Here is a 24193-nt window from a genome sequence, read left to right as displayed (position 1 = left end):
ACCTCCAAAAATACTCTGCAAAAGAAAGGCCTTACCAGTCGCTATCTGCTTTGCCTGACGGATCTCTTCGCGAGCACTCCGGGGTTCAACCCATGCCTCTTTAGCCTCCTTGAGGGATTTGGCGAGTTCGGACGATTAGGCCAAAGTCTTCTCCTCCAAATCCTCACATTTCCTGATGGCATCTTTCAGCTCCTGCTCGACTTCGGCCACTCGAGCTTCGTGTTGGCAGCGGGCGGCCTGCTCGGTCTTCAGTTCTGCAATGCTTTTTCAGCGGCTGCCTTGTTTGCCGTCGCCTCCTTCTGGGCTTGGGCAAGGGCACCTTTGAGGGTCTCGACCTCGGCTGCACCGACTATGCTCATAATCAAAGCATTACACGAGTTAACCTCTGAATATAACTATCACTTATGATATACAACTAAAAACACTATACGCATACCTTGCGTCTCATCGAACCGCTTGCTAATGCGGTCGATCTCTTCATCGGCCACCGGTAGCTTCCGATTGAGTTCGGAAACTTCAGCGGCCTGGGCGGTCGCCACCAACAGGCATGTTGCAATAACATAGAAGCATTTTAGCTTTCCCAAATTTTATGTGGATCCTCTGTCCGGTTTCTTTTCCACCGGACAGAGCCTCAGGGGCTACTATCCGTATATAGGTATATTCCTCTATATATGGAAAAGTGTTTAGAGCACTACGTCACATACCTTGAAGCCTATCAGTAGGCTGGTAAAGGCTTCATTCAATCCGCTCTTGGCAGACTGAACCTTCTCTACCACCACACCCATCAGGGTGCGGTGCTCCTCCATGATGGAAGCACGTTGCAGTGCTTCCTCTAGAGCGCTCGGTGCCTCGGGATTAGTGAAGGTCATTGGGGGAACTGATGCTTCTCCCCCTCCTTAGAAGGGGGTTGCTCATCCAATATCAGAGCTGCGTTGGTCTCCGGGATGGTGTTCGACTGGGGCCCGGATTGTTGGGGGTCCCCGCCGTTAGTTGTCATAGGGGTCACCTCCCCTAGGTCTTCAGCGACCAAAGCATTAACCTCGGGCGCCTTATCAATGGCCTCGTCCGCACCCCCTCGGCCAGGAGAAGTCCTTCAGGACAACACCTCGAAGTCATCCATGGTGATTGGCGAGGGGGCTCGTGGCGACGTCTCTCTCTCTCTGCCATCTCTGGTAGCAAAGAGTTCCCCTACGATAATGGAGTTTGCGGGAGCTCGTGGGGAGGACTGAAAGACACATAGCAAAATAACTTTCATAATGGAAATAAGAAGGCCAAAGATAAACTGTGAGTATCCAAATACTTACGATTCGGCCAGGGGCTTCACACAGGGAGGCTTTTTGGAGACCAGTTTGACATTTGAGTCTGAACTGTCTTGAAGGGTCATTTTCCCCTCTCCTGGGCGCCTCCCCCTTTGGGTCTTCGGAGGCCGCCCTCTTCTTCCTCCTCCTCTTATGGGGGGAGTTGCTCTCCACCTCCCCTTCTTCTTCCTCCTCGTCTCCCTCGTGGGAGGAGAGGGCTTCCGTCTTTCTGGAAACTGTGTCTGAAGGACCATTTGGGCGGAGGCCGCCCTGGCCTCCTTGCCCTTCTTCTTCTTGGTTTTCTTCTCCAGCGCCTGATACGGCACCGGGACCAACATCTCCGTCACCTAGGGTGTGGCTGGGTTATCCGGCAGTGGCGCCAGAGTTGATCCGCTCCGCCTTGGCCGTCCATCCCTGTATGAGGGACAAGTGATGTAATTTTCACTATACTTGAAATATTGACCGAATAGGTCTTCGGAAATGCTATACTTACCTCTGAGGCCAGATTCTTGATGTCGAGACCGATATCTTCGGTCTTCTTCGGCCACATTTTTGGGCCTTGAAGAGAAGCTTCCATATGTCTTCGTGCGTGGTGCCGAAGAAGCGCTTCAAGGTCCGTGGTTCTTCTGGATTGAACTCCCACATGTGAGAGGCCCGAAGTTGGCAGGTAAGAGTGTGGCGGAAGAGCATCACCCAAATCACGTTTATGAGACCGGTGTTTTTGCCTATCATGTTGGTCATGCATTTTTGAAGCATCTACACCTCCGCTGGGGACCCCCAATCAAGGCCGTTGGTGGTCCAGGAGGTGAGCCTCATAGGGGGTCCAGATCTAAAGTCAGGCGTGGCCACCCAATTGGCATTGTGGGGTTCGGTGATATAGAACCACTCCTACTGCCACACCTTGACCGTCTCCACAAACGCCCCTTTGGGCCAGACGGTGTTGGGGAGCTTACTTACCATAGCCCCGCCACAGTCTGCATGCTGTCCATCGACCACCTTCGACTTCAGATTGAAGACCTTGAGCCATAGGCCGAAGTGTGGGGGAATGCGGAGTAAAGCCTCACACACGATGATGAAAGCCAATGTGTGGAGGAAGGAACGGCCAGATCATGGAAATTTAGCCCGTAATAGAACATGAGGCCTCGGACAAAGGGGTGGAGCGGAAACCCTAGCCCTCGGAGGAAGTGGGGAATGAATACAACCCTCTCGCCAGGATCCCGAGTGGGGATGACCTGATCTTTGGTAGGGAGCTTGTGCGCGATGTCCGCGGACAGATAGCCCGCGCCTCGGAGCTCTTTGATGTCCTTCTCGGTGACAGAGGAGGCCTCCCACTTGCCCTTGGAACTGGATCCATACATGGCTGGGGAGGTTGATGGCGATGGGAAAGATTGAGGTTTTGGGCGCTGGAGCTTAGAGGTGGGAAGGCAGGAGCTAGAAGAAGGCGTTGGGAGAGGAAGAAGGGATTTTTTACCCTCTTATAGGCAGTGAAATACCAAACGCCCCCCACTCAAGCCTTAAAACTCGCCTGTTCCCGAAGGGATCATGCGAACGACACGGTTGGATTACCCAAAACCGTATTGATGAGCATCCCGCAATGGGAGGGCACGATCTCTGTGTTGACAAGACGTGCCAATGGGGTCTATGCCTCGAAACGCGAAACGAAAGGCATGAAAATGGTTTGAAATGTTAAAGAGCCAAACGTGACGCTTCGCCTGAAAGTTGTCAGTAAAAGACACTGCTTTGTTTTGATATCTTGCCTTCGTGGCTAAGGGTTGTATCAATTATACAGAGCCGGATATAGTTCCTTTGTGTAGGGAATTATCTTAAAATGATCAGGGGAAGGAACCAGCCTTGCAATGCCAAAGACAATCCGCGTGCCAAACACATCATCATCGAAGATTGGTTCAGGGGATACTGAGGGAGTCCTGGATTAGGGGGTCCTCGGGTGTCCGTGCTATTTGATATGGGCCGGACAGATGGGCTGTGAAGGTACAAGCAGAAGACTTCCCCCCCCCCCCCGTGTCCGGGTAGGACTCCCATATGCGTGGATAGCAAGATTGATTTTCGGATATGTTATTTCCTTCCTCTACAAACCGACTCTGTACAACCCTAGGCCCCTCAGGTGTGTATATAAACTAGAGGGGTTTAGTCTGTAGAGGCCATCAGAATTCCCATAGGCTAGACATCTAGGGTTTAGCCATTGAATACAATCAAGTAGGACGTAGGGTTTTACCTCTTTCAAGAGGGCCCGAACCTGGGTAAACATTGTGTCCCCGTTGTCCCTTCTTACCATAGATCCTCAGTGTTGGGTAACGTAGTAATTTCAAAATTTTCCTACGCACACGCAAGATCATGGTGATGCATAGAAACGAGAGGGGAGAGTGTTGTCCACGTACCCTCGTAGACCGAAAGCGGAAGCGTTATGACAACGCGGTTTATGTAGTCGTACGTCTTCACGATCCGACTGATCCAAGTACCGAACGTACGGCACCTCCGAGTTCAGCACACGTTCAGCTCGATGACGATGCCCGGACTCCGATCCAGCAGGGTGTCGGGGATGAGTTCCGTCAGCATGACGGTGTGGTGACGATGATGATGTTCTACCGACGCAGGGCTTCGCCTAAGCACCGCAACGATATGACCTAGGTGGAATATGGTGGAGGGGGGCACCGCACACGGCTAAGGAACGATCACGAAGATCAACTTGTGTATCTCTAGGGTGCCCCCTTGCCCCCGTATATAAAGGAGTAGAGGAGGGGGAGGGCCGGCCCTCTCTATGGTGCGCCCTAGGGGAGTCCTACTCCCACCGGGAGTAGGATTCCCCCTTTCCTAGTAGAACCAGGAGCCCTTCCATGTAGTAGGAGTAGGAGAGAAGGAAAGGGAAGAGAGAAGGGAAGGAAGGAGGGGGCGCAGCCCCTCCCCCTAGTCCAATTCGGACTAGGCCTTGGGGGGGGCGCGGCCTGCCCTAGGCAGCCCCTCTCTCTTTCCCGTATGGCCCAATAAGGCCCAATACTTCTCCCGGCGAATTCCCGTAACTCTCCGGTACTCCGAAAAATACCCGAATCACTCGGAACCTTTCCGAAGTCCGAATATAGTCGTCCAATATATTGATCTTTACGTATCGACCATTTCGAGACTCCTCGTCATGTCCCCGATCTCATCCGGGACTTCGAACTCCTTCGGTACATCAAAACTCATAAACTCATAATAAAACTGTCATCGAAACCTTAAGCGTGCGGACCCTACGGGTTCGAGAACTATGTAGACATGACCGAGACACGTCTCCAGTCAATAACCAATAGCGGAACCTGGATGCTCATATTGGCTCCCACATATTCTACGAAGATCTTTATCGGTCAAACCGCATAACAACATACGTTGTTCCCTTTGTCATCGGCATGTTACTTGCCCGAGATTCGATCGTCGGTATCTCAATACCTAGTTCAATCTCGTTACCGGCAAGTCTCTTTACTCGTTCTGTAATGCATCATCCCGCAACTAACTCATTAGTCACATTGCTTGCAAGGCTTATAGTGATGTGCATTACCGAGTGGGCCCAGAGATACCTCTCCGACAATCGGAGTGACAAATCCTAATCTCGAAATACACCAACTCAACATGTACCTTCGGAGACACATGTAGAGCTCCTTTATAATCACCCATTTACGTTGTGACGTTTGGTAGCACACAAATTGTTCCTCCAGTAAACGGGAGTTGCATAATCCCATAGTCATAGGAACATGTATAAGTCATGAAGAAAGCAATAGCAACATACTAAATGATCAAGTGCTAAGCTAACGGAATGGGTCAAGTCAATCGCATCATTCTGCTAATGATGTGATCTCGTTAATCAAATGACAACTCATTTCTATGGTTAGGAAACTTAACCATCTTTGATTAACGAGCTAGTCAAGTAGAGGCATACTAGTGACACAATGTTTGTCTATGTATTCACACATGTATTATGTTTCCGGTTAATACAATTCTAGCATGAATAATAAACATTTATTATGATATAAGGAAATAAATAATAACTTTATTATTGCCTCTAGGGCATATTTCCTTCAGTCTCCCACTTGCACTAGAGTCAATAATCTAGTTCACATCGGCATGTGATTTAACACCAATATTCACATCTGTATGTGATTAATACCCATAGTTCACATCGTCATGTGGTCAATACCCAAAGGGTTTACTAGAGTCAATAATCTAGTTCACATTGCTATGTGATTAACACCCAAAGAGTACTAAGGTATGATCATGTTTTGCTCGTCAGAGAAGTTTAATCAACGGGTCTGTCACATTCAGAGCCGTATGTATTTTGCAAATATTCTATGTTTACAATGCTCTGTTCGGAGCTACTCTAGCTAATTGCTCCCACTTTCAATATGTATCCAGATTGAGACTTAGAGTCATCTGGATCGGTGTAAAAGCTTGCACCGATGTAACTCTTTACGACGGGCTCTTTTATCACCTCCATAATCAAGAAACATATCCTTATTCCACTAAGGACAATTTTGACCAATGTCCAGTGATCTACTCCTAGATCACTATTGTACTCCCTTGCAAAATTCAGAGCAAGGTATACAATAGGTCTAGTACATAGCATATCATACTTTATAGCACCTATGACTGAGGCATAGGGAATGACTTTCATTCTCTTTTTATTTTCTGCCGTGGTCGGGATTTGAGTCTTACTCAATTTCACACCTTTGCAACATAGGCAAGAACTCTTTCTTTGACTGTTCCATTTTGAACTATTTCAAAATCTTGACAAGGTATGTACTTATTGAAAAACTTATCAAGCGTCTTGATCTATCTCAATAGATTTTGATTCTCAATATGTAAGTAGCTTTACTGAGGTCTTTCTTTTAAAGAACTCCTTTCAAATACTCCTTTATGCTTTCCAGAAAAATTCTACATCATTTCTGGTCAACAATATGTTACTCACATATATTTATCAGAAAGGCGGTAGTGCTCCCACTCACTTTATTGTAAATACAGGCTTCACCGCAAGTCTGTATAAAACTATATGTGAGGGAGTCCTGGATTAGGGGGTGTCTGGATGGCCGGACTATGACCTTTGGCCGGACTCCCGGACTATGAAGATACGAGATTGAAGACTTCGTCCCGTGTCCGAATAGGACTTTCCTTGGTGTGGAAGGCAAGCTTGGTGATACGATATGTAGGTCTCCTCCCATTGTAACTGACTCTGTGTAACCCTAGCCCTCTCCGGTGTCTGTATAAACCGGAGAGTCTTAGTCCGTAGGACGAACAACAATCATACCATAGGCTAGCTTCTAGGGTTTAGCCTCTCTGATCTCGTGGTAGATCAACTCTTGTACTACCCATATCATCAATATTAATCAAGCAGGAGTAGGGTTTTACCTCCATCGAGAGGGCCCGAACATGGGTAAAAACATCGTGTCCCTTGTCTCCTGTTACCATCTGCCTAGACGCACAGTTCGGGACCCCCTACCCGAGATCCGCCGGTTTTGACACCGACATTGGTGCTTTCATTGAGAGTTCCTCTGTGTCGTCACCTTTAGGCCCGATGGCTTCTTCGATCATCAACCATGACGCGGTCCAGGGTGAGACTTTTCTCCACAGACAGATCTTCATATTTGGTGGCTTCGCACTGTGGGCCAATTCGCTTGGCCATCTAGAGCAGATCGAAAGCTATGCCCCTGGCCATCAGGTCAGGTTTGGAACTTTAAACTACATGACCGACATCTGCGGGGACTTGATCTTCGACGAATTCGAGCCACGGCCGAGCACACCGCACTGTCATGATGGGCATGATTTAGCTCTGCCGCCGGACAACGCCCAGAGCATCGCTTAGGTGCCCGCTCCGACCATTAGCTCGGAGCCGACTACGCCAGTTGGGGACGGACGGTTGGCCACCACCCCAGGAGCCGCAATCTCTACGGCGATAGAGCCGAACACCAGCCTAGTCCTTTGCGAGGCCTATGACTCCAGGGTGCCGGACTCCGTTCCGAACTCCGAATCTCCCGCACCCCTTCCGATCGAACCCGATTGGGCTCCGATCATGGAGTTCACCGCGGACCTCTTTCAGCACTCGCCCTTTGGCGAAGTCCTGAACTCAGTAAAGTCTCTCTCTTTGTCAGGAGAGCCCTGGCCGGACTATGGTCAGCATGGTTGGGATGCGAACGACGAAGAAATTCGAAACCCACCCACCACCCACTTTGTAGCCACTATCAACGATTTAACCAACATGGTCGACTTCGACTCCGAAGACATCGACGGTATGGACGCCGATGAAGGAGACGACCAAGAACCAGCACCTATAGGGCACTGGAAAGCCACCTCGTCATATGACATATACATGGTGGACACCCCCAAAGCAGGGGATGGCGATGAAAAATGGAGGAGGACCCCTCCAAGAAGCAACCCAAGCGCCGACATCAGCGGCGCCGCTCTAAATCCCGCCAAAGCAAAAACGGTGAGTCCGGCACCGGAGATAACAACACGCCGGACAGTGCCGAAGACAACCCCCTCCAGCAGGATTCAGCGTAGGAGAACGAGGGAGCCAGCCCTCATGAGAGAGCTGCGGACAGGGAGGTCGAGGACGACAATTATATGCCTCCCTCCGAAGACGAGGCAAGCCTCGACGATGATGAATTCGTCGTGCCAAAGGATCCCATCGAACAAGAGCGTTTCAAACGCAGGCTTATGGCCACGGCAAGCAGCCTCAAGAAAAAACAGTAGCAGCTTAGAGCTGACCAAGACTTGCTAGCCGACAGATGGACTGAAGTCCTGGCGGCCGAAGAGTATAAACTCGAACGCCCCTCCAAGAGCTACCCAAAGCGCAGTCTGCTACCCCAACTTGAGGAGGAAGCAACTAAACCTACATCACCAGCGTACGATGCGCCCGATCGGCCACCCCGTGGCCGTGACAGAGAGGCCTTCCGACCCTCGACCCAAGCCGCACCCCGGCACCGCTCAAAAAATACCAGAGCGCGGGGAGACGCAACAGACCTGCGAGACATATTGGAGAATAAGGCAAGGCAAACAAGATCGATCTACGGATCGCGTGGGCGCCCCACGTCACGTGACGATAACCGTCACGCCGGATATGATAAATACGGCCAGGCCGAACACAAAAGACAAAGCTCATCGGAGCTGCATCGCGATATAGCCCAGTACAGGGGCGCCGCACACCCACTATGCTTCACAGACGAAGTAATGGATCATCAAATCCCTGAGGGTTTTAAACCCGTAAACATCGAATCATACGATGGCACAACAGATCCCGCGGTATGGATCGAGGATTATCTCCTTCATATCCACATGGCCCGTGGTGATGATCTACACGCCATCAAATACCTCCCGCTCAAGCTTAAGGGACCAGCTCGGCATTGGCTTAACAGCCTGCCAACAGAGTCAATTAGTTGCTGGGAGGACCTGGAATCCGCGTTCCTTGACAACTTCCAGGGCACTTATGTGCAACCACCAGACGCCGATGACCTAAGCCACATAATCCAACAGCCAGAGGAATCGGCCAGAAAATTCTGGACACGGTTCCTAACCAAGAAAAATCAAATAGTCAACTGTCCAGATGTCGAGGCCCTTGCAGCCTTCAGGCACAACATCCGAGACGAATGGCTTGCTCGGCACCTAGGACAGGAAAAGCCAAAATCTATGGCAGCCCTCACGACACTCATGACCCGCTTTTGCGCGGGAGAAGACAGCTGGCTAGCTCGTAGCAATAACATAACCAAGAGCCCTGGCAATTCGGATACCAAGGACAACAACAGCAGGTCACGTTGCAACAAGCACAAGCGCCGCATTAACAGCGACAACACTGAGGATACGTCAGTTAATGTCGGATTCAGAGGCTCTAAACCCGGTCAGCGGAAGAAGCCATTCAAAAGAAACCCCCCGGGCCCATCCAGTTTAGACCGGATACTCGATCGCTCGTGCCAGATACACGGCACCCCCGAACAACCAGCCAACCACACCAACAGGGATTGTTGGGTGTCCAAGCAGGCAGGCAAGTTAAGTGCTGAAATTAGAGACAAGGGGCTGCATAGCGAGGACGAGGAGGGGCCCCGGCCACCGAACAACAGAGGACAGAAGGGTTTCCCCTCGCAAGTGCGGACGGTGAACATGATATACGCAACCCATATCCCCAAAAGGGAGCAGAAGCGTGCTCTCAAGGACGTCTATGCGTTGGAGCCGGTCGCCCCAAAGTTCAACCCATGGTCCTCCTGCCCGATCACTTTTGATCGAAGGGACCACCCCACTAGCATCCGTCACGGCGGATTCGCCACATTGGTCCTAGACCCAATCATTGACGGGTTTCACCTCACCAGAGTCCTCATGGACGGCGGCAGCAGCCTGAACCTGCTTTATCAGGATACAGTGCGGAAAATGGGTATAGATCCCTCAAGGATTAAACCCACAAAGACAACCCTTAAAGGAGTCATACCAGGTGTAGAAGCCAGCTGTACAGGCTCGGTTACACTCGAAGTGGTCTTCGGATCCCCGGATAATTTCTGAAGCGAAGAGTTAATCTTCGACATAGTCCCATTCTGCAGTGGCTATCATGCCCTGCTCGAACGAACCGCATTCGCGAAATTCAATGTGGTGCCGCACTACGCATATCTCAAGCTCAAGATGCCAGGCCCTCGCGGAGTCATTACGGTAAATGAAAACACCGAACGCTCCCTTCGAAGGGAGGAGCATACGGCGGCCCTGGCGGCGGAAGTTCAAAGTAGCCTATCAAGGCAATTCCCCAATCCGGGTGTCAAGCGTCCAGACAACGTCAAGCGCGCCCGAAGTAACCTACAACAAAACCGGCTGGCACGCTCCAAGCAAGCATAGCAGTGCGGCCCCAATCCCAGCCCTCGCCAGATGGCGATAGCGGTACCACGCGTACATAACTACGCTTTGGAAATACCATGGGCATAAGGGGAGGGGCACAACTACGGCACTCCTAGACTAGGGGCTCCCTATTCTGCCGTTTTCTTTTTTTATTACTTTCAGGACCCAACTATCTGGAAGGCTTGTCCGGCAATACACTCGCCGAACACACGATGCAACAGCTAGGGAGAGCACAAGCCACGTCAAATGTCCAGGTGGTCTCTATAACGAGCTAAATACCTGTTTTACTTAAAAGTCTGACAGCTTGCCCCTGGAGGGGGATATGTCAAATAATCCCACCCCTTTCTTACCGCACTATTTGTATCATTCTGCTTTCATAGTAGCCCCCTTTAATAAACAATATATAGCTCTTATCTATTATTGTATTCATCTATTTTTACACAAATATGTTCAGTCATGATATTTTGCAACCGTACACTCTGGTACGGGCAATACACCAGGGGCTTCAGCACCCCATAACATGGTGTGAGAAGACCGAACACTCTCCTGAGTGCGGCACCCGAACTTATAGCAGTATATGCATCGGCTCCGAATCATGTCTTGGGTCAATAGTTGGGTTTGCCCGGCTCCCATGTTTTGGTACCTTATGTTCCGCAATGTTGGCTAAGGTAGCGCTGGGAGAACTACTGCGATTGTGCCCCAGTTGAGCTGGGTTAACACCTTAGTAGAGAAAGCTAAAACTGACCATCATGATAATGCGAGAGACCGGTCACTGTTCGCGAGGTTTTTCGAGTCCCTAAAGACTTATGCCGCTTCGAGCGAGGAGCCGGATTTATCTGGCCCAGGCGTGGATAGCGCCCCGAACTCGGTCTTCCGAATACTAGGGGCTTCGCCGAAATTTAAAATTATAGAATTCTATGGCTAAGTGAGAGTGATAAAGCACTATAAGCCCGATGGCCTTGTTCGTTGTGCTGAGCGCCTCCCTAGATGGACCCAAGAATGGGAACAAGAGCGCTCAGGTTTATCCCGAACACCCCAGCACTCGTGGCATGGGGGCAGAAGCCGACAACTTGCATCTCTCAAATTTGATAAACGGCCACACAAAAGGTAATATTTTAAATTAACAAGCGTTGCTTAGCGCATATGAACAAAGTTTTCAGTGCACAGGATAACAGATGCGAGTCTACTCAAAAATTACATCTTTGGAGCATTCACCCGCTATAATTCGGGCACCCTTTAGGACGCCCTCATAATACATCTCGGGCTTGCGATACTCCTTGCCCAGCGGTGGCGGGTCCGTCACAAGCTTCTCGGCATCCATCTTCCCCCAGTGCACTTTAGCATGGGCAAGGGCCCGACAGGCACCTTCAATACAGACGGAGCACTTGATGACTTCAATCCAGGGACAAGCGTCCACCAGCCGCCGCACCAGATCAAAGTAGCTCCCAGGCATGGCTTCTCCAGGCCATAGCCGAACTATGAGGCCCTTCATGGCCTGTTCGGCCACCTTGTGGAGCTCGACCAGTTGCTTCAGCTGGTCGCTCAGGGGCACCGGATGTCCGGCCTCAGCATATTGAAACCAGAACACCTTTTCCGTCGAGCTCCCCTCCTCGGCGCGGTAGAACGCGGTAGCATCAGACACACTACTGGGCAGATCGGCGAACGCTCCTGGAGAGCTCCGGATTCGGGTAAGTAACAGATAATTCACTTTTATATGCTTGCTTTGCATAAAGAATGCCTTACCCGCCGCTATCTTCTTTATCGCCTCGATCTCCTGGAGGGCCTTCTGGGCTTCGGCCTTAGCGGTTTTGGCACTCTCAAGAGCCAAGGCAAGCTCGGACTCTCGAGTCTTCGAGTCACGCTCCAAACTCTCGTGTTTCTCCACGAGAGCCTGGAGCTCTAGCCGCACCTCTGCCACCCGCGCCTCCTGTTTCTCTCGCTCAGTGCGCTCCAAGGCCGCACTATTTTCGGCCTTGGACACCGCCTCCTTCAGGGTCGCCACCTCGGTCGTGGTCCCTGCAACATTCACGTTGGTCCTGTCATTATTTGCAACCAGGTATTTCTATATACATTTACATAAGGTATTACGTACCCTCCTTGTCCTCGAGCTATTTCTTGGCACGGCCGAGCTCGTTCTCGGACCGCTCAAGGCTCTTCTTCAATATATTGAACTCCGTAGTCAATGCGGCAGAGGTCAGCAGCGCAGCCTCCATTCCCATATTGACACATTTATGTTAGACTCCTGCGTACATCTTTTTAGATCCTCAGCTCGGCTTTTCTTTTCGAACGCCGAACTGAGTATCAGGGGCTACTGTCTATGCGGTAACATTCTTATATGTTTTGCATACCTCGAAGCCTGTTAGCAGGCTGGTACAGGCTTCTGTCAGTCCGCTCTTGGCGGACTGAACCTTCTGAATCACCGCACTCATACACAGTGCGGTGCTCCTCGTAGATGGAGGCGCCGTTAAGCACCTCCAGCAAATTATCCGGCGTCTTCGGTTGGACGGAGGCCGCCGGCGCCGTAGGCGCGCTTTTCTTACGAAGGCGCCGCCTGCCGGACTCTGGAACCGTTGTTGATTCTGGAGCTGTGTCCGGCCCAGGGCCGGACTTAGATCCCTCTGGGGTTTTACCCCCTTTGGGCCTGGAGTCCGGGAGGTCGCCTTGTGGTGCCTCCAGGACCACCTCCTCCTGGTTTAGCCCCTTTTGGGACTCCACCTCAGCGTCGTCTATAGGGAGAGGGGAGGAGGCTGTCGGAAGTGAAGTGCTATTCACATCCGACGAGTCCAAGGAGCCGCTCGACGAATCGCCGAGCTGAGCCCGGGGCGGACTGCATAATTGAATTCAGCGTCAGAAGGTACCATACATCAGAGGAGTGCCATAAGTTATTCTGGTATCCGGATACTTACGATCTTGCCAGGGGCTTGACCCTGGATGACCATTCCTCCCCGCCGTCTTCGGCATCGGAGGCGTAGTCCGGCAGAAGGGTCCTCCCCTTCTTGGACCCTCCGGCCTCCCCAGTTGGGGCGGCCTTCCTCTTCTTTCCTCCCCTCGCGGGAGGGGGAGAGGCTTCTTCTTCTTCTTCTTCTTCTTCCTCCTCCTCGTCCTCGGAGGCGGAGGGTGCTTTGGGGTTGTCGGGCGATGAATCCGACACCACCAGGCGCCGGGAACTCTTTCGGGTCCCCTGGCCTTCTTCTTGGCCTTCTTCTCCAGCACCACGTGAGGTGCCGGAACCAGCAGCTTCGTCAAGCGCGCGTCTGCTGGGCCTTCGGGCAAAGGGGTCAGGCAGTCAAACTGCCCGGATGTCCTCTTCCAGTCCTATCAAAGGAGCAGGAGTTTAGATCCTGCATAGAATCAAACCATGAAAATCAAGTGTCCCGAGAAACACTAAAGGCGAGCTTACTTCGGTGGCTTGGCGCTTGGCGCAGAATCCGCGATCCTTGGTGACGGGTGGGGAGACCTCGGAGCTCTTGAATATCACCTTCCAAGCATCCTCGTGCTTTGTCTCGAAAAGCCGGGACAGAGTCTGGTGCTGGGCCGGGTCGAACTCCCACAAGGTGAAGGCCCGTTGTCGGTGTCAAAACCAGCGGATCTCGGGTAGGGGGTCCCAAACTATGCGTCTAGGCGGATGGTAACAAGAGACGAGGGACACGATATTTTTACCCAGGTTCGGGCCCTCTTGATGGAGGTAAAACCCTACGTCCTGCTTGATTAATATTGATGATGTGGGTTACAAGAGTAGATCTACCACGAGATCAAGGAGGCTAAACCCTAGAAGCTAGCCTATGGTATGATTGTTGTTCGTCCTATGGACAAAGGCCATCCGGTTTATATAGACACCGGAGAGGGCTAGGGTTAGACAGAGTCGGTTACAATGGTAGGAGATCTACATATCCGTATCGCCAAGCTTGCCTTCCACGCCAAGGAAAGTCCCATCCGGACACGGGACGAAGTCTTCAATCTTGTATCTTCATAGTCTTGGAGTCCGGCCGATGATGATAGTTCGGCTATCTGGACACCCCCTAGTCCGGGACTCCCTCAGTAGCCCCTGAACCAGGCTTCAATGACGATGAGTCCGGCGTGCATATTGTCTTCGGCATTGCAAGGCGGGTTCCTCCCCCGAATAATTTGTAGAAGATTGTAAACACCAGGATAGTGTCCGGCTCTGCAAAAATAATTTCCACATACCACCGTAGAGAGAATAATATTACACAAGATCAATCTGCTGACTTATCCTGTGGCGTGACGTCACACCACTTCCAAGCCTTTACTCGAATTGTTTTTATTGCTCCACCTCAGCGCGTTTAGTGAGGCGGTTTCCTTGGCACGTCTTGTCGAAGCAGAGATCGTGTTCCCCTTATTCCGGGATTCCCATCAATATGGACGTGGGTAACCCAACCGCGGCATTGATTGCGGCGCTTGGGAGATAAGCGAGTTTTATCAGGCCGGTGGGGACGCATATTTCCGTCCGCCCATATAAGGGGATAAAGATCCAATCCTTTCACCTGCGCCTTCTTCCTCCTTGGCTTATCCATCTCTGCGAACTCGAGCTCTAGCGCCCAAGCCCGCACATCTCACCTCAACCTTCTCCAAATATGTCCGGAGCGGGAGGCAAGTGGATGGCCTCCTCCGTCACGGAGGGGCATATCCAGAAGCTGCGCAACGCCGGATACTTGTCCAGCGACATCGCGCATCGGCTCCCCGAAGAGGGAGAGCTCATCCCCACCCCTAGGCCCCATGAGAGGGTAGTATTCCTTCCCCATTTCCTCCGCGGACTGGGCTTCCCACTTCATCCCTTTGTCCGGGGGCTCATGTTCTACTACGGCCTAGATTTCCACAATCTGGCCCCGAATTTCATTCTCAACATCTTGGCGTTTATCATCGTGTGCGAGGCCTTCCTCTGCATCCAGCCCCACTTCGGCTTGTGGCTCAAGACCTTCAGTGTCAAGCCGAAGGTTGTGAAGGGTAGCCAAGCGGAGTGCGGAGGCGCCATGGTGGGCAGGATGTCCCACGTTACGTGGCTGGAAGGCACCTTTGTGGAAACCATCAAGGGGTGGCAATCGGGGTGGTTCTACATCACCGAGCCGTGTGATCCCGAATGGGCAGCGGCCCCCGAATTTAGATCCAGCATCCCCACACAGCTCATCTCCTGGAAGGAGAGTGGCCGGATTTGGGGAGATTCGGAGGAGCTGACCGGACTCCAAGCCTGCGTCCAAAAGCTGGTGGACAAGAAGCTCAAGCTTGTCAACGTAGTCTAGGTCATGCTTATCCGCCAGATCCTCCCGTGCCAGCGACGGGGCTTCAATATGTGGGAGTTCGATCCGACGCAGCACCAGACTTTGAATGGGCTCTTCGACACCACGTACGAAGAGGTCTGGAAGGTGATGTTCAAGGGCGCCGAGGCTCCCGCATCCGCTACCGAAGATCACGGATTCAGCTCGCAGCGTCCAGCTGACGAGGTAAGTGATATTGTCCTTTACGGGACGCTTGTTATTCATAGTTTGACTCTATGCGGGATCTAAACTCCCTTTCCTTTGACAGGACTGGTTGAAGAAGGCCGCACAGGCTATCTGTCCGGCCCCATTGCCAGAGGACCCAGCTGACGCCCGCCTAACAGGGTTGCTGGCTCCGGCACCCCACGTGGTGCCGGAGAAGAAGGCCAAGAAGAAGGCCATGGGGACTCGGAAGAGTTCCCGTTTCCAGGTGCTATCGGACGATGAATCCGAGGCCGACTCCTCCCACCAAGGCCAGGAGGAGAAGAAGAAAGCCTCTCCCCCAGCGGGGGGAGGGAAGAAAAGGAAGGCCTCCCCAACAAGGAAGGCCGAAGGGTCCAAGAGGGGAAAAACTCTTCCCCCGGACTGTTCCGCCAACGCCAGTGACGACGACGAGGACTGACCTCCAAGGGCCAAGCCTCTGGCGAGATCGTAAGTATCCGGACTCCCGAATAACTTCAAGGTTTTCATTTTCCGCCACAATATGTCTTTCTAATGCCGCATACAACCCTGCAGTCCGCCTAAGGATGATCTCCCCACTTCGTCGAGCGGGTCCTTAGGGGTGTTGGATATGGATTCTCTTCCGACTGCCTCCACCCCCCGTGATGCGAACGATGCCGAGGTGGGATCCCAGGAAGGGACCCACCAGGAGGAGAGGGCCCCAGAGGTGTCGCAGGACAACCTCCCGGACTTTGCACCGGACTCAGCCCCGAAACCCATAGTGGCTCCGGAGTCCGGCAGGCAACCCCTTCGTAAGAAGGGCAAGACCACGACGCCGGCTGCCTCCGTCCAACCGGAGGTGCCGAATAATTTGCTGGAGGCGCTCAACGGCGCCTCCATCAAAGAGGAACACCGCACTGTTATGAGTGCGGTGATTTAGAAGGTTCAGCTCACCAAGAGCGGGCTGACCGAAGCCTGCAGCAACCTTCTAACAGGCTTTGAGGTAAGAACTTCAATATATGTAAAACGGTACCGCATAGACAGTAGCCCCTGATGCTCGGTTCGGTGTTTGGAAAGAAAAGCCGGACTGAGGATCTTTAGAAAGATAAACGCAGGAGTCATGAAAATGTGTCAATATGGGATTGCAGGCTGCACTGCTGACCTCTGCCGCATTGACTGCGGAGGTCGATACTTTGAAGAAGGACCTCGAGCGGTCGGAGAATGAGCTCGGCCGTGCCAAGAAGCAGCTCGAGGTCAAGGAAGGTGAGTAACACCATATTAAAATTGCACCTTACAGAAAAGGATTTTGGTTGCAAAAAGAATAACAAGGATAACGTGGGTATTGCAGGGGCCACAAACGAGGTGGCGACCCTGAAAGAGGCGGTGGCCGCGGCCGAACGCAATGCGGCTGCGGAGCGCACCGAGCGAGAGAAACAGGAGGCGCGGGTGGCGGAGGTACAGCAAGAGCTCCAGGATCTCGTGAAGAAACACGAGAGCCTGGAGCGTGACTCGAAGACTCGAGAGTCTGAGCTTGCAACGGCTCTTGAGAGTGCCAAAGCCGCTAAGGCCGAAGCCTACAAGGCCCTCCAGGAGATAGAGGCGATGAAGAAAATAGCAGCGGGTAAGGCATTTTTCATGCAAAGTAAGCATGTGAGTGTTAATTACCTGTCGCTTACCCGAATTCGGAGCTCTCCAGGAGCGTTCGCAGATCTTCCCCGCAGCGTGTCCGATGCTGCTGCATTCTACCGGGCCGAGGAGGGAAGCTCAACGGAGAAGGTCTTCTGGTCTCAGTATGCTGAGGCCGGACATCCGGTGGCCCTTAGCGACCAGCTGAAGCAGCTGGTCGAGCTCCACAAGGCGGCCGAACAGGCCATGAAGGGCCTCATAGTTCGGTTGTGGCCTAAGGAGGCCATGCCTGGGAGCTACTTCGGCCTGGTGCGACGGCTGGTGGATGCGTGCCCGTGGGTTGAAGTCATCAAGCACTCCGCCTGTATCGAAGGTGCGCGTCGGGCCCTTGCCCGCGCAAAGGTGCACTGGGGCAAGATGGATGCCCAGAAGCTTGTGACGGACCCCCCACCAGAGGGCAAGGAGCATCGCATGCCCGAGATGTATTATAGGAGTGTGCTGAAGGGCGCCCGCATTATTGCGGGTGAGTGCTCCAAAGATGTAATTTTTGAGTAGACTCGCATTTTGTTATCCTGTGCGCTGAAAACTTGGTTCATATGCGCTAAGCAACGCTTGTTAATTTAAAATATTACCTTCTGTGCGGCTGTTTATCAAAACTGAGAGATGGCAAGTCGTCGGCTTTAGCCCCCATGCCACGAGTGCTGGGGTGTTCGGGATAAATTCGAGCGCTCTTGTTCCCATTTTTGGGTCCATCGAGGGAGGCGCTCAACACAACGAACAAGGCAACCGGACTTATAATGCTTGAACACTCTCACTTAGCCATAGAATTCTATAATTTTAAATTTTGGCGAAGCCCCTAGTTTTCGAAAGGCCGAATTTGGGGCGCTATCCATGCCTTGGCCGGACAGAATCCGGCTCCTCGCTCGAAGTGGCATAAGTCTTTAGGGACTCGCAAAGAACCTCTCGAACAGCGACCAACTCTCGCCTCATCATGACGGTCAGTTTTAGCTTTCTCCACTGAGGCGTTAACCCAGCTCAACTGGGGCGCAATCGCAGTGGTTCTCCTAGTGCTACCTTAGCCGATAAAACGGAACGTAAGGCACCAAAACATGGGAGCCGGGCAAACCCAACTATTGACCCAAGAACATGATTCGGAGCTGATGCATATAATGCTATAAGTTCGGGGTGCCGCACTTGTGAAAGTGTTCGGACTTATCACACCATAACACGGGAAACATAAGCCCCTGGTGTATTTAGCCGTACCAAAACGTACGGATGCAACATGTCATAGATGATCATATGTGTAAGAAAGAAATGCAATTAGAAGCAAAAATGTGCTGCATTGTTTTATTAAAATAAAAACTGCTGTAAGTGCAGGACGATACAAGTGGTGCGGTAAGCAAGGGATGGGACTGTTTAACATGTCCCCCTCCAGGGGTAGGCTACGGAATAATGCATAAAACAGATTTAATGCTCATAATGGAGACCACCTGGATTTTCGTTGTAGCATTTCTCCTTCCCTGGCTGTTGTATCGTGGGTTCAGCATGTCTGCTGCCGGACAGGGCCTCTGACGAACGGAGTCCTGTGGGTAAAAAATAAAAGGAAAAGAAAAATAAACGACGCACTTAAGAGCCCCTGGTGCGGTTGAGCCGCAGTTTGGGCTTATCGTGGTCGAGCCCCTTGCCCCATGCCCATGGTATCTTCAAAGCATAATGGAGTACGCGAAGGGTCTGTCTTAATGTTTTACAGGGGCTGGGGTTGGGGCCGCACTGCTATGCGTGCTCGGAATGTGCCAGGTGGTCGTGTTGTAGGTTACTCCGGGCACGCTTAGCTGTGTCCGGCCGCTTGGCAGCCGGACTCGAGAATTGCCTTAAAAGGCTGCTTTGTACTTCTGCCGCGAGAGCCGCTGTATGTTCCTCCGTTCGGAGGGAGCGTTTAGTGTTTCCGTTGACCGTGATGACTCATCTAGGGCCTGGCATCTTGAGCTTGAGGTATGCGTAGTGCGGCACCGCGTTGAACTTTGCAAACGCGGTACGTCCGAGCAAGGCATGATAGCCGCTGCGGAACGGGACTATGTCGAAGATTAACTCCTCGCTTCGGAAGTTATCCGGGGATCCGAAGACCACTTCCAGTGTAACCGAGCCTGTACAATTGGCTTCTACACCTGGTATGACGCCTTTAAAGGTCGTCTTGGTAGGTTTAATCCTTGAGGGGTCTATGCCCATTTTGCGCACCGTGTCCTGATAAAGCAGGTTTAGGCTGCTACCGCCATCCATCAGGACTCTGGTGAGATGAAATCCATTGATGATTGGGTCTAGAACCAATGCGGCGAACCCACCATGGCGAATGCTGGTGGGGTGGTCCCTTCGGTCAAAGGTGATCGGGCAAGAGGACCATGGATTGAACTTCGGGGCAACTGGCTCCATCGCGTATACATCCCTAAGTGCACGCTTCCGCTCCCTTTTGGGTATGTGTGTGGCATATATCATGTTCACCGTCCGCACCTGCGGGGGGAAACCCTTCTGTCCTCTATTGTTCGGCGGTCGGGTTTCTTCCTCGTCGTCGCTATGTAGCCCCTTGTTGCTGTTTTCGGCAATTAACTTGCCTGTCTGCTTGAACACCCAACAGTCCCTATTGGTGTGGTTAGCTGGCTTTTCAGGGGTGCCATGTATCTGGCACAAGCGGTCGAGAATGCAGTCCAAATTGGACAGACCCTGAGTTGTTCTTTTGAATGGCTTCTTCCGTTGACCGGGTTTAGAGCCTCTGAATCCGGCATTGACTGCCGTATCCTCACTGTTATCGCCGTTAATGCGGCGTTTGTTTTTGTTGCGACGCGACCTGCCACTACGGTCCTTGATATCTGGACTGCCAGAATGTTTGTTGAGGTTGTTGCTGCGTGCTAGCCAGCTGTCCTCACCTGCACAAAAGCGGGTCATGAGTGATGTAAGGGCTGCCATGGATTTCGGCTTTTCCTGTCCCAGGTGCCGGGCAAGCCACTCGTCGTGGATGTTATGCTTGAAGGCCGCGAAGGCCTCGGCATCCGGACAGTCGACGATTTGGTTTTTCTTGGTTAAGAACCGTGTCCAGAATTGTCTGGCCGATTTGTCTGGCTGCTGAATTATGTGGCTTAGGTCATCTGCATCTGGTGGTCGCATGTACGTGCCTTGGAAGTTATCGAGGAATGCGGCTTCCAGGTCCTCCCAACTCCCGATTGACTCTGCTGGCAAGCTGTTAAGCCAGTGCCAGGCTGGTCCTTTAAGTTTGAGTGGGAGATATTCGATGGCGTGGAGATCGTCTCCGCGGGCCATGTGGATGTGGAGGAGATAGTCCTCGATCCAGACCGCGGGTCTGTTGTGCCATCATAAGATTCAATATTGACGGGTTTAAACCCTTCTGGGATTTGATGATCCATTACCTCATCTGTGAAGCACAGTGGGTGTGCGGCGCCTCTGTACTGGGCGATATCGCGACGGTGCTCAAAAGAGCTTTGTCTGTGGTGTTCGGCCCGGCCGGACTTACTATGTCCGGGGTGACGGTGATCGACACGTATCGTGGGGCGCCCACCTGATCCATAGATCGATCTTGATTGTCTTGCCTTATCCTCCAATATGTCTCGCTGGTCCGGAGTGTTCCCCTGTGGCCTTGTGCTTTTCGAGCGATGCCGGGGTACGGGTCTAGTGAAGGGCCTTGAGGCCTCTCTGTCGCGACCACGGGGTGGTCGATCAGCCGTATTGTCTCCTGGGGAAGCGGGATCATATGCCTCCACCTCTAATCGGGGGAGCAGCTTACGTTTGGGATAGCTTTTGGAGGGGCGTTCGAGTTCATGCTCTTCGGCCGCGAGGACTTCGGTCCATCTGTCGGCTAGCAGATCTTGATCAGCTCTAAGCTGCTGCTGCTTTTTCTTGAGGCTGTTTGCTGTGGCCATAAGCCTGCGTTTGAAACGCTCCTGTTCGGCGGGATCCTCAGGCACGACGAATTCGTCGTCGTCGAGGCTTGCCTCGTCCCCGGAGGGAGGCATATAGTCCTCTACCTCTTCTCCGGCCGCTCTCTCATGAGGGCTGGCGTCCCCCTCCTCCTGTGCTGGATCTTGCTGGAGTGGGTTGTCTTCGGTGCTATCCGGTGTATTATTGTCTCCGGTGCCGGAATCCTCATTCTTGCTATGGCGGGATTTAGAGCGGCGCCGCTGACGCCGGCGCTTGGGCTGTTTCTTGGAGGGGTCATCCTCCGCTATTCCTTCGATGTTCCCATCCTTTGGGATATCCACCATGTATATGTCGTATGAAGAGGTGGCTTTCCAGTGCCCGGTGGGCGCTGGTTCTTGGTCGTCTCCGGCATCGTCATCCATACCGTCGATGTCCTCAGAGTCGTAATCTAGCATGTCGGTTAGATCATCGACAGTGGCTACCAAGTGGGTGGTGGGTGGGCTCTGAATTTCTTCGTCGTCCGCATCCCAACCGTCCTGGCCGCAGTCCGGCCAGGCCTCTCCTGATAACGAGAGGTACTTTAGCGAACTCAAGATGTCGCCGAAAGGTGAGTGTTGAAAGATGTCCGCCGTAGTGAACTCCATGATCGGCGCCCAACCGGATTCGACTGGAGGGGGTGCGGGAGGTCCGGAGTCCGGCAAGGAGTCCGGCACCTCGGAGTCACGAGCTTCATGGGGGACAAGATCGGTGTTTGGCTCTATCGCCGTAGAGGTTGCAGCCCCCGAGGCGGTGTCTAGGCATCCATCCTCGATCTGTGGAGCTGGCTCCGAATTGAAGATCGGAGTGGTTTCGAGTGCGGCCTCCAGGGTACTGTCCGGCGGCAGAGCTAAATCATGCCCATCGTGACAGTACGGCACACTCGGCTGTGGCTCGAATCCATCGAGGATCAAGTCCCCGTGGATGTCAGCCGTGAAGTTCAAACTTCCAAATCTGACCTGACGGCCGGGGGCGTAGCCTTCGATTTGCTCCAGCTGGCCAAGCGAATTGGCCCGCAGTGCGAAGCCGCCGAATACGAAAATCTGTCCGGGGAGGAAGGTCTCACCCTGGACTGCATCGTTGTTGATGATCGAAGAAGCCATCGAGCCTATCGGTGACGACACAGAGGAACTCTCAATGAAAGCACCAATGTCGGTGTCAAAACCGGCGGATCTCGGGTAGGGGGTCCCGAACTGTGCGTCTAGGCGGATGGTAACAGGAGACGAGGGACACGATGTTTTTACCCAGGTTCGGGCCCTCTTGATGGAGGTAAAACCCTACGTCCTGCTTGATTAATATTGATGATGTGGGTTACAAGAGTAGATCTACCACGAGATCAAGGAGGCTAAACCCTAGAAGCTAGCCTATGGTATGATTGTTGTTCGTCCTATGGACTAAGGCCATCCGGTTTATATAGACACCGGAGAGGGCTAGGGTTACACAGAGTCGGTTACAATGGTAGGAGATCTACATATCCGTATCGCCAAGCTTGCCTTCCACGCCAAGGAAAGTCCCATCCGGACACGGGACGAAGTCTTCAATCTTGTATCTTCATAGTCTTGGAGTCCGGCCGATGATGATAGTTCGGCTATCCGGACACCCCCTAGTCCGGGACTCCCTCACCCGTCGTTGACACGGGAGAATCCGGCGGAAGAGCATGACCTGGACTACGTTGACAAGCTTAACCTTCTTGTTCACCAGGTCTCGGACGCAGGTTTGGAGTCCGGTCACCTCTTTCGGACTACCCCACGACAGGCCTGTCTCCTTCCAAGATGTGAGTGTTGGGTAACGTAGTAATTTCAAAAAAAATCCTACGCACACGCAAGATCATGGTGATGCATAGCAACGAGAGGGAAGAGTGTTGTCTACATACCCTTGTAGACCATAAGCGGAAGTGTTAGCACAACGCGGTTGATGTAATCGTACATCTTCACAGCCCGACCGATCAAGCACCGAAACTATGGCACCTCCGAGTTCTAGCACACGTTCAGCTCGATGACGTCCCTCGAACTCCGATCCAGCCGAGTGTCGAGGGAGAGTTCCGTCAGCACGACGGTGTGGTGACGATCTTGATGTTCTATCGTCGCAAGGCTTCGCCTAAGCACCGCTACAAATATTATCGAGGAGGACTATGGTGGAGGGGGGCACCGCACACGGCTAATAGATCTCACGGATCAATTGTTGTTCTGCCTATGGGGTGCCCCCCTGCCCCCGTATATAAAGGAGCAAGGGGGAAGGCGACCGGCCTAGGGAGGAGGCACGCCAAGGGGGGAGTCCTACTCCCACCGGAAGTAGGACTCCTCATTTCCTTGTTGGAGAAGGAAAGAGGAGGAGTAGGACTCCTCCTTTCCTTGTTGGAGAAGGAAAGAGGAGGAGAGGGAGAAGGAAAAGTGGGCTGCCCCCCTTGTCCAATTTGGACCAGAGGGGGGGCGCAGGCCCCCTTCCTTTTGGCCTCTCTCCTCTATTCCCGTATGGCCCAATAAGGCCCATATACTCCCCGGTGAATTCCCGTAACTCTCCGGTATTCCGAAAAATACCCGAATCACTCGGAACCTTTCCGAAGTCCGAATATAGTCGTCCGATATATCGATCTTTACATCTCGACCATTTCGAGACTCCTTGTCATGTCCCCGATCTCATCTGGGACTCCGAACTCCGTCGGTACATCAAAACTCATAAACTCATAATATAACTGTCACCGAAACCTTAAGCGTGCGGACCCTACGGGTTCGAGAACAATGTAGACATGACCGAGACACGTCTCCGGTCAATAACCAATAGCGGAACCTGGATGCTCATATTAGTTCCCACATATTATACGAAGATCTTTAACGGTCAGACCGCATAACAACATACGTTGTTCCCTTTGTCATCGGTATGTTACTTGCCCGAGATTCGATCGTCGGTATCTCAATACCTAGTTCAATCTCGTTACCGGAAAGTCTCTTTACTCATTATGTAATGCATCATTTCGTAACTAACTCATTAGCTACATTGCTTGTAAGGCTTATAGTGATGTGCATTACTTAGAGG

The sequence above is a fragment of the Triticum aestivum genome, chromosome 4B, assembly GCF_018294505.1.
Source record: "Triticum aestivum cultivar Chinese Spring chromosome 4B, IWGSC CS RefSeq v2.1, whole genome shotgun sequence".
Lineage (NCBI taxonomy): Eukaryota > Viridiplantae > Streptophyta > Magnoliopsida > Poales > Poaceae > Triticum > Triticum aestivum.
This window is presented reverse-complemented; position numbering follows the sequence as displayed.